The sequence below is a fragment of the Lygodium microphyllum genome, chromosome 22 (assembly GCF_053477565.2).
Source record: "Lygodium microphyllum isolate KBCC chromosome 22, Lygodium_microphyllum_v1.1.10, whole genome shotgun sequence".
Classification (NCBI taxonomy): Eukaryota; Viridiplantae; Streptophyta; class Polypodiopsida; order Schizaeales; family Lygodiaceae; genus Lygodium; species Lygodium microphyllum.
Window position 1 is genome coordinate 5,165,123 of NC_141156.1, and position 10,302 is coordinate 5,175,424.

At 42.7% G+C, this 10,302-nt stretch overlaps 1 pseudogene; it reads left to right on the forward strand.

Moving 5' to 3' along the window:
* The first annotated feature begins 2,486 nt into the window (after nucleotides 1-2,486).
* LOC148016846 (sphingolipid delta(4)-desaturase DES1-like pseudogene) lies at nucleotides 2,487-9,034 on the forward strand (annotated as a pseudogene).
* Nucleotides 9,035-10,302: the final 1,268 nt, after the last annotated feature.

The following is a 10,302-nucleotide window of genomic DNA, read 5'->3' on the forward strand; positions in this document are numbered from 1 at the left end:
ATTGAAGAACCACAGCAGTCAAGAAGTACTAGACATGGTAGCTTTCTTGGACTCCACACAAGCTATGTTAGGAGGTTTGATCAAATTTGAAGGCATGGAGACAAAATGGCAGCTTGTTTTTCAACTTTGAGGTAAAATTTTAGGGGTTTTGGGTGAAGGAGGTCACTAGAGAACTTGATAGAGGTCTAAATGGGGTTACTCTCCAAAAGTGAGTCCTCTTCTTCTTCAACTTTCAAGCTTCTCTTCAAGCTTTCATGGTGCAACCAAGATCTCTACTTCATTTCTTGTCACGAGCTTCATCTCTCTACTATAATGGATAGCATGGGATAGTTCCCTGCTTGCTAAGCTTCAGATCAAGCACCATATATAGCAGTATTCACAGCTTTATCTTCCTTGCTAACTGATCTTCATCTTGCTAAAGGGAGCAGCCATGGAGCTCTTGAACTTGATGACTTGGAATCCGACCCTTCCTTAGTACCAGTGTTCTCTTTCTTTTTGTCTCGTTTCCGCTCGACAATGATCGGGCTTATGAAGAGTTGCGAGTGGAGCATCGTCGATTCCAGAACTTGAATCAGGAGAGCCACTAGGAATGCCTTTAGGCTTTTCAAGAGTTGCGAGTGGAGCGTTGTCGATTCCAGAACTTGAATCAGGAGAGCCATTGAGAATGCCTTCAGGCTTTTCAAGGTTAAACAAGGGGCTGAACTTGTAGCATCTGTTTGAAAAGAATGTCGGCTCATTGACCTCCTGCTTCTACCCATCTCTATACACTTCAGAATCCTTTATGACATGTATATCTGCTGAGGTTACTGCACGGATGCGCGGTGGGGTGGTGGAGTAATCACTGGATCCATTGCTTGAATCTCCATCTTCAAGCACACTATTGTTGGTGGTGGAGAAATCAAGCTCCGGAAGAGTAGAAAGGGTAAACGATCTAGGATTGTGCAAGCTTTCAACAATATTCATCGATGACAAATTTGTGACAAGTTCGAGCTCCCAAACGGGAAGCGATCTTATACACTTTAGCAGGCGATGTACTTGTTCCCGCTTCTGCAGGGCCCCAACCATTGTGGTGTAACAGGATACAGAACCGATACAGGATGCTCCACAGGCTGCTCTAGAGAGGGTGTTGGTCTTCCACTTTGCCATGGAATTCCTCTGCAAGCTTTGTACAACCTCTCAAGTTGAGCTTTATCACCTTCAACATCTGAGAGGAACTTATACTTTGTCTTGCTAGCTTTATCTGTGATGTACAACACGGGGTCTCAGCTGTTAAATTTTGGCTCCTCTATATCTGCCTTGGCAAGGCGATGTACTTGTGTGTGGTGTTTATACACCGACTAAAGAAGCCGCAGCGCAGGGCTTGTTGTTCCTCATTTTCAATAGACTTTTCCCATCACAAGCTGGATCATTGAACAGACAATCACAAGAAGGCCGGCCAAGCAATTCAGCCCTTAAAATCAACCCATCTGGAAGCACCAACTTTTCAAGAGATCAAAGTCATGATTCCCTGGCTTATCACTGACATATATTGCACATCCACTGACAGCTTGAGCAGCATCATGATACTCTGCAAGCTGGATGCAGGCTATGAAACATATCCCAATCAGGCTGCATGAATTCTCCAAGGAACAAGTTGTTGTAAGCAATAGAAGCTATGTGTATAGTATGAGATGCTGGATCTCTAGGATAAAAGTCATCTAACGCCTTGACTACGGCAGTCTGCTTAGAGCTGCAGATACCATCTGTATGGTGACTCATGCAAGAGATGCACCCATTGTCAGGGAAATTATGAACAATAGATGCTTCTAAGGCCTGATGGTACTTTCTTATCAAGGACACACGACCTCCGAACCCTAATCCAAGGGTCTCCAATATGTTCTGTACATGTACTTTGATTCCATCAACCCCTGCTGCAGCAAGGTAGCTGTGGAGCTCATCATAGAACTGAAACACCTTGTTCGGATGAACGAGGCCCAGCCCATGTTCTGCAATTATGTCAAATGCATAATTTGACTCGTTGGCAGTAACTCCTAGAGACTGGACAGGATATCTTAGTACCGATTCATAGTGCTCCATGCCTGGTGTTCCAGGTTTCACTCCTCCCCAACGACTTGCAAAGATCGATCTCGTGGTTGGAACAGTCTTCTTAGCAGACTGTGGCTTTGGAATCTGTATAGGTTGAATAAGTCACATTGTCTAGAGGTATTTCATCAGCGTCAACACCAGAGCCATCATCTTGTTCCTCCACATCCTGACATCATGTGTAATCTCAACATAGTGATGTCGTGTATACACAATAGCACTACTAAACTGGTTCACCAAGGTTGCTGTGTGTGAAGAAGGCTATGATGATAATCTTGAAGACTATACCAGTCCCAATGGATGACCAACTTCGTTAGTATCTACAAACTCAGCTCCCAAAGATGCAGAGGGAGAAGATTCAATGGTCTGATCATCTGCAGATAACAACTTCGTAAAATTGCTACATGGTTCTGATAATTTTGAAGTCTGTGTCTGGAACACTTGCATCCTCCCTGAAGCCCTCATTGGCAAGTTCTTGTATCTGGCTACCCAAGCATCAAGATACACTGATGAATAAAAGGTATATTAGGGTAGATTGGTTGTGCAAGAGGAGGCGTTACTTGACAAAGATGGACCAACGCAACAGAAAAGGATTGTTCTCTAGATCATTAAGGATCAGCTTGGTTCTCTGAAGTTCAAAGTTTCTTTGGTGATTTTGGAATCTCTAGGAGTGTGTCAACATTAGTGCCTTCATCTTACTTCTGCTCAAAAAGATTCAGCAATGTTTCAACATAGGGGATAAGCATTTGGTTCTTCTTCAACAAGCTATGGTTCATGGAGAACCATTGGAGCATTATTGAGTAGAGTATGATGCTAGGATATACTACTATTTTGGTTCAAGCATTTTATTACAAGATTGGCTTTGAGGAGTTCATCAAGCAAGCTCGAGTAATTGGGTATCTTCTTACCTTTGAATCTACTTGGTATGATTCAATTCATTGGGTACTTTGAATCTTGCAACCAACTCAAGATATATTGGAGTTTGTTTCTTGGTTAGCTCCATTTTGAAGCAACTATTGGAGTTCTCAATGCTTATGGGTTTTGCTTGATCAAGTGGTTGAGAGTATGTAGTAAGGATCAGTTGGGCTATTTGTAGAGCAATTATTGGATGTATCAAGGATGTAATTGTAGGGTTTGTGCATGTCTAATCAGTGTTCTTACTGATCTTAAGTGCCTTACAACTTTCCCTAGATGAAAGGTAATGATTACGAGGCAAAATAGGGTCATTACAGTGCTAAACAGGGTGCAGTCCAAACAGGGACAGATTTGGGAAAGTTGCTATAGAAATTAGTAGCATCATTCTAACGACAAAGGAACAACTGGAATTGATACTAGACATCACAAGCTTCAAGTGTAGCCATCAAACCTCTCATTTGGACACATATTTCTCAAGCTATAGCCTATTTAGTACCGGCAATTCACTAGTAGTTCAATGTGGACAATTCTGGAAATTCAAACCAGGATTTCTACTTGATACTAGACATCTTAATTTTTGAGTCAAGCTATCATACACCTTATTTGGACTTATATTTTTCAAGGTAGAGCTGAAGAAGGCAAGCCAACAGGATTGCAAGGATTGTATGGACTCGATGAATTTTCTTTTGGTCTGCATATGTTGAATCTCAAGGCAGGGTACAGTTGAATATGTCTGCTGGTCCTGATTTGGGGACTGTGTATTTTGGGAGTATGCATGTCAGATGAATGAAACGAGAATTTTAAGGCAAGAACAGGAACAACATATCTCTTCAACTTGACTGCAATGGCAGCTGAGATCAATAACTCCAGCTCTAGTGAACAAGGTTGGCTTCAAACACATGCTAAAATTGACAAACTTGGAGTTTTAACTGATCAGTGTATTGCTCTTATGAAGGCGGTTATGGAAAAAACAGCATGACCTGAATCAAATGCTTCTGCTTAGGGCCAACATGTATATGTTGATGGTACACTTGAATCAAATGCTTATGCTTATGGCCAACATGTATCATTCCATTGAGCCTTGGCAGCAGAATGGCTATTATGGTCAACATGCTTATGCTTATGAGCATCCACCTCTTCAGCAACATAGTTATGATTATACTTGTGAAGCTCTCTTGGTTGACCAGCTCAGTTCTTATGGATGTGAGAGAAATGGTTATGCTTATCAGTACCCTTCTAGCTTTGATGAACAACAAGCAAGTGATTATGACCAATGCTGTGGGATCAATGATCAAAGGCAGCATGCTTATGTATGTGAGCAGCAAACATCGGTGGAAGCAAATGCATATGCTCAAACAAACTGTCCCTCTGATGCGTAGCAGGGTTGTTATCACCATATGCAGTATGGACAGCATGAGCATTATGGTCATGAGCATGGACAGCCATCTTTTGTACATGAGTATCATGTCAAAACTATAATAGAGCTGACCAATGGTGATGAGCAGGTGTGTAAATTGCTATCTAAGGCTAAATGCATTGGACACATTGTTGGAAACTGCAAGGAAGATAAGAGACGAAAGGAAGAGAGGAGAAGAGAGATATGAGACACCGGAAGTGGAACCCTAGAAGTGTGTCAACTGAGCACACATGATAAGAATATATAGAGGGGACCTAAGGCACTATATATAGACAGACTATATATAGCTAACAAGGGCGCTATATATAGACAGACTATATATAGCTAACACCCTCGCTTAAATAAAGATCCCTTACTATGGATGATAAAACCCTTGGGGGTTCAAGGGAAAAACCCATAGCTCTATATAGGCCTACCATTATATTGATATTCAAAATATAAAATTACAAAGTTGAACTTACAAGAGCCTATTCATAGGCATCAAAGGAGGTACATCACTCGTGAATTACAACATCAACGGAGAAGGAGCTACATCACTCCTAAATTACAACAGCTTATTCAGAGGCATCAAAAGAGCTTTATCACTCCAAAATTCCTGCAACTGAACTTGGGATGTAAGCAGTATACCTATCACATCAAAACTTAAAGAAAAACGTTACAGTGACATTAGAATAACACAGTGTCTATAGAGACGGTTCGCGACGCCACTCTATAGACAACATAACACATGTGGGGCCCCATGAACAAAATATAAATAAAACAATTTGTCATCAGCTGCAATATAGACGCTCATCAGCTGGAAAGAATATAAACGAAATAATGTGTCATCGGCTGGAATATAGACCCTCATTAGCTGGAAAGAATATAAGCCTTGAGTGGCAATGCCATACATGCAATCTAGCAAGTACTTCCGACTGTGTATGTTGTTGATGACAATGTGGAAGCTTTCCTTAGAGCTGAAATAAAATGATATACATAATCCAGCAAGTGCTTCTGATTGTGTATGTTTTTGATGACAACGTGGAAGCTTTCCTTATAGCTGAAATAAAATGGAAGAACCTCACATGCTACTTTGGTGACCAGTTTTCCTAATACTTTGAGTGCTTTTGCACTTGAGTCCCGTGCATTGTTGTCCGTTGTCATGCTTATTCTAATGACCTCCAGAAGAAAGAACATTCTAGCAGGAAAAAGTCTTGGAGGATGGATTTTCGCAAAGGGCGAGGGAACCGAAGGTTGTTACATAATGGAGTTGCCAATCTTGAAGAATGTCTAGGTCCCCCAACGACCACCAAGCAAGAAGGAAGATTTAGTTCAGCCAACTGTGGTGCCAGGGGAGAGAAAGGATTACAAGTAGGGTGCTCTCCATTTTCCCCGATAGGAAGAAAAGCTTGCCAATACAAATCTCTATCCCTTATTGTAACAAAGTACCTACCATCCAATAATTTCTCTATAGGAGTCCTCTGTTGTCCTCCAAACATAGGCATTAAGAGAATCATTCCTGTAAGATGTATGCCCTCTTCTGAAGCCCTAACTCCAACATTGTGGGCTATGTTCCCCACTGAATTGTCTCCTGCAAGAATGCACCAAGCACTCGTATTGGTGAGGCTGGATGAATCTAGCATCCATGGCATTAGAATGTCGGAGCGATTGTTGTTGTGACGGTCGGCTTCTTCCACCGCAGCGCTAGCATGTGCATCCCTTCTCCGCCAGGGCCTCTCAGCATGCCTTCCTTTATCTCCATCTCTCCCTAAGCCTCTGTGTATGTGTCCCTTTCTCTCTCGGGCGTAGGCGGAGAGTCTCTCTATGGAAGAGTCTGAAGGTAAAAATCTAGGGAGGGAGCGAGCAGGCACATGCAACAAGCTCCCAATCTGCGCTTTCGCTTCCACTGCCGGGAGGTGAGAGTGAGACATGCTCATCGCCAGCATCTGCACCTCTACTGCTGAAATTGTACGCTATTGGGGTTGCAGAGGCCGAGGGGAGTCAATTTGAGGTCACAACAGCTTGGGCGTATTTGTGCGCTCTGATACCATGTTGGAAACTGCGAGGAAGACAAGAGACGAAAGGAAGAGAGGAGAAGAGAGATATGAGACACCGGAAGTGGAACCCCAGAAGTGTGTCAACTGAGCACACATGATAAGAATATATAGAGGGGACCTAAGGCACTATATATAGATAGACTATATATAGCTAACAGGGGCGCTATATATAGACAGACTATATATAGCTAACACACATTACTAGTGATACGATGTCGTGCTGCTGTGCATCCGAGCCGTAAACACCTCCATTTTTGTTGTGCATCTGTGTTATATTTTCATGTGTGTTTCATTGTGTTTGATTGCTACATTATCTTTCTGTCCTTTTCTGTACCCACATCCAATGTACATACTCCACTTATGTGTTTGTGTTTGTGTGTGTTTCTGTTTGCGTGCATGTTGTGTGTGTGTCAGAAAAATATGAAAAACTGATGCCAAAGAATATTATCATGCTGTCAATTTCAATGATGAACTCCAAGAAAAGTGTAGGAAATCATGGAATCAAAGAAAGCTTTGTAGAATCCGACATTTGAGCTATGAAGACAAAGGTTGCACCTTGACCAAGGCTTCTGACTCTAGACTATGTTAAAAGGCTTTGACAGGTGGTCCTCTAGTTCAAACTCGAAACTTTGCAGTAATGACAGGTGTAAATTCAAGAATATTATGTGCAATGAGAAGAGTTGGTGGTTGCGTGGAAGATGTTCAGACCAGCATGGTAGCTGCCTTTGGATCTGGGGCTATGTTCTCTATCGTCAATGGCGTTGGTGGCCCAAATGTGGGATTCAATGCAGTTATGATAGGAGTTTCTTTTGCTCTCATTCAAGGAGGCATGCATAAGCTTAACCTCCACCAGATGATGCCTACTATTTGAGGGGAAAGAGAATTTAACAACAGCACTTGTCGCAGGTTTAAAGGGGGCGCTAATATTAGAAGGGGGAAGAAAGCTAGTTGTTGTTTGTTTTTGGAGGACACTTAGTGTGGATTCATCATGGATCCTGTGCTTTCGAGAGCCTATTATGGCCTCTTCACCGACGTCTTCACCCTCCTGAACCTGAAGCAGCAGATGGGCGCTGCCTCCACCCTCGGTCCCTCTTGAAAACCCCTATGACGCCACCCTCTGTAGCTAGTGCGGCATCACTTGCTGTGCTTTTAATGGCAGCATGGCGGCACCTTCCTCAATGCAACAGAGTTCTACAGACGATGCGGTAAGGATGCTGCATTGAAGATGAAGTAGTGAGGAGGATGCGTTATGAACGCTACGCTGAAGATGATTGCTGGAGGAGCTCGTGACTGAAATGCAACTACTGGAGCAGGGTCTGGAGGCATAATCTCGTTGATAGTGAAGGATGTATTCAACACGATACAGAATACTCCAAGATTGATGGAGCTTGTCGATCATCGGTTCTCTGACCCATCTATCGCACGCATGTTAACTCGAAACTTTCTGGTGTAGAAAAGCCCTTCGACGATGAATGTTGTCGAAGTTCTGGCAAGGATTTCCTGTTTGATTGACAACTTCCAGGTTACGGAAAAGTCCTTGGATGATGTTGAAGTTTTGGTGGGGCTTCTTGCCGTCCTTGTAGTCTTTGGGAGTGTGGCACTCTTGACATTCGAAAAGCAATGGTTACGGCAGTATGTGTTTCAAGTTATTCCTAGCAATCGTAGCTCGATAATAGATGATGTCGATGGAGGAGAAGGGATGGCTATTGAGGCTTCATCAAACACTGAAAAAGGGGATGACTGTGGCTTACTAAATGTGAAGCTTCATGAAACATCCAAAGCACCTACTACAGCTGATAGAAAAGCTCGATCTATGCTGAAGAAGGTCCGATTTGCACCGGATGTGGTTGAGCATGTAGGAGATGGTCGATCATATCGTGGGAAGGTGAAGGTTGGTCGTGATGAGCTCCTTAACGAGTTGATTGCAAAAATGGTGGAGTACCTGCAAAATTCTGAAAAACGGGTCTCTATGGAAGTAATCCAGGGTGCTCATTCAGCGAGTTTCTTAAAAATACAAATATGTACCTTTTAATGTTGGTAAACAGCGCTATTCAAGAAGTCATTGCTTCATGAGTACAATTTTGGACAGCATTCTGTCTCAGAGATGCTCAGCGGACAACTCTCTTAATTGTTGCCTATTTCTTTGGAACCTTCCTCAATCACAACCTTTTTCTGGCAATACATGAACTAAGTCATAATGCGGCCTTCTCTACACTGATATACAACCAGCTTCTTGGAAATTTTTGCAAACTTGCTTGTGGAGTGCCAATGTCTGTGACATTTCAGAAGTATCAAGTGGATCATCACAGGTATCAAGGGGTGGAAGGAATGGATATGGACATACCTAACTAATTGGAAGGAAGGCTTATTATAAACACATTCTTGAGAGCTTGTTGGGTCTTTTTTCAGCTCTTCTTCTATGCCCTTAGGCCAATGTTTCTGAACCCCAAAAAACCTAGGATTATGGGAGTTCACCAATGTTGTGGTACAGGTGGCCCTTGATGTTGCTCTGATTTATACATGGGGTTGGAGACCATTTGTGAACCTTCTGCTGTCTACCTTTGTTAGTGGCTTGAAAGCTTGAGCTTGCTTAAGAGCCTTGGAGCAAGGCCAAAAGTTATATGTAGAGATAAGAAAGAAGGGACTTGAACAAAAAAAATTTGTTGGCAGTTTCTTTGTTGTATTTCACTTGACAAGCAATATAGTGATCTTTGGCATTAAAAATTGAGATCTTCTTGTTAGCCTCTTTCCTTGCAGCATCTTGAACCCCGTGTTCAGCAGTTCTTGCACGAACTCCACGACATTTCTGGTGAACCCGACATGAAAGCGCTGCGTCAATTTCCAGCAAGATGGGAGACTTGCAAGAAGAGATGATGGACGAGAATGTCATGAAGCATCTGTTTCAGTCGTTTACATCCTATATGCAGCAGCAAGCACACACGAAACGCGATAGTGATGCCATGGATGCCTTGAAGGCTGTCCAACAGGAGATGAAGCAGTTCAACGGCCAACAAGTTTCAACTTACCTGCATTTGTATGAAGAAAAGATGAAGTTTTTTTGGGTTTCTCAAGACGTTTGGAGCCGCTACTTCTTGCGGATCGTGGTTCGTGCACTTGAGGTCCGAATTTCAAAAATTCAAGGAACACATATGCTGGTTGGACAGAGTTTAAGAAGGCATTAAAAGATGAATATTTCCTGGAGGATACAAGTCTTATGAACCGCAGGAATTTCTTAGCATGGGTTTCTATGCCTAATAAGGGACTTTCAGTTACCACCCTTCTGCAAGAGTTCGAGAGTCGCTATGATCAGTTGGACGGGACTGAGCAGCAAGCTTTGGAGATGCAGAAGGTGGAATTATTTTTACAAGCTGCTGATGCTGATTTACAGGAAAAGTTGGATGATCTTTTGGAAGATCAAGCTACCGATTCAGGCTTAAAGACCGAGTGGAGACATGTCATTGATGCTGTGAATGCGCTTGTTAAGAAGTAGCACAGGAGGGTACGATTGCATCGTAATACAAGATTTGCTTCTAAAAAATCCTTGGAGACCTCTACTTCTACCCTTGGTGCAGGTTCTATGCCTAAGTCTACTCCTCCTGTTGTAAATCCATCAGCTCCTGCTGCTCCAGTGCCCTTTTCAGTAGATGATGTTATTAAAGGCTTGGCAGATTTGATGATAGAGGTAGTCAAAGCTGAAGTTGGGAAGTTAAAAGAGCAACTTATGTCAGTACCTGTTGTAGCACCTGCTCCAGTGACTGCTTTCCCAGCTGGCCAAAGAAAAGGGAGACAATGTATTTGGTGCGATAGTACAGAGCACCAACACTACAGAGATTGTGATGCTTTTTAGGAAGC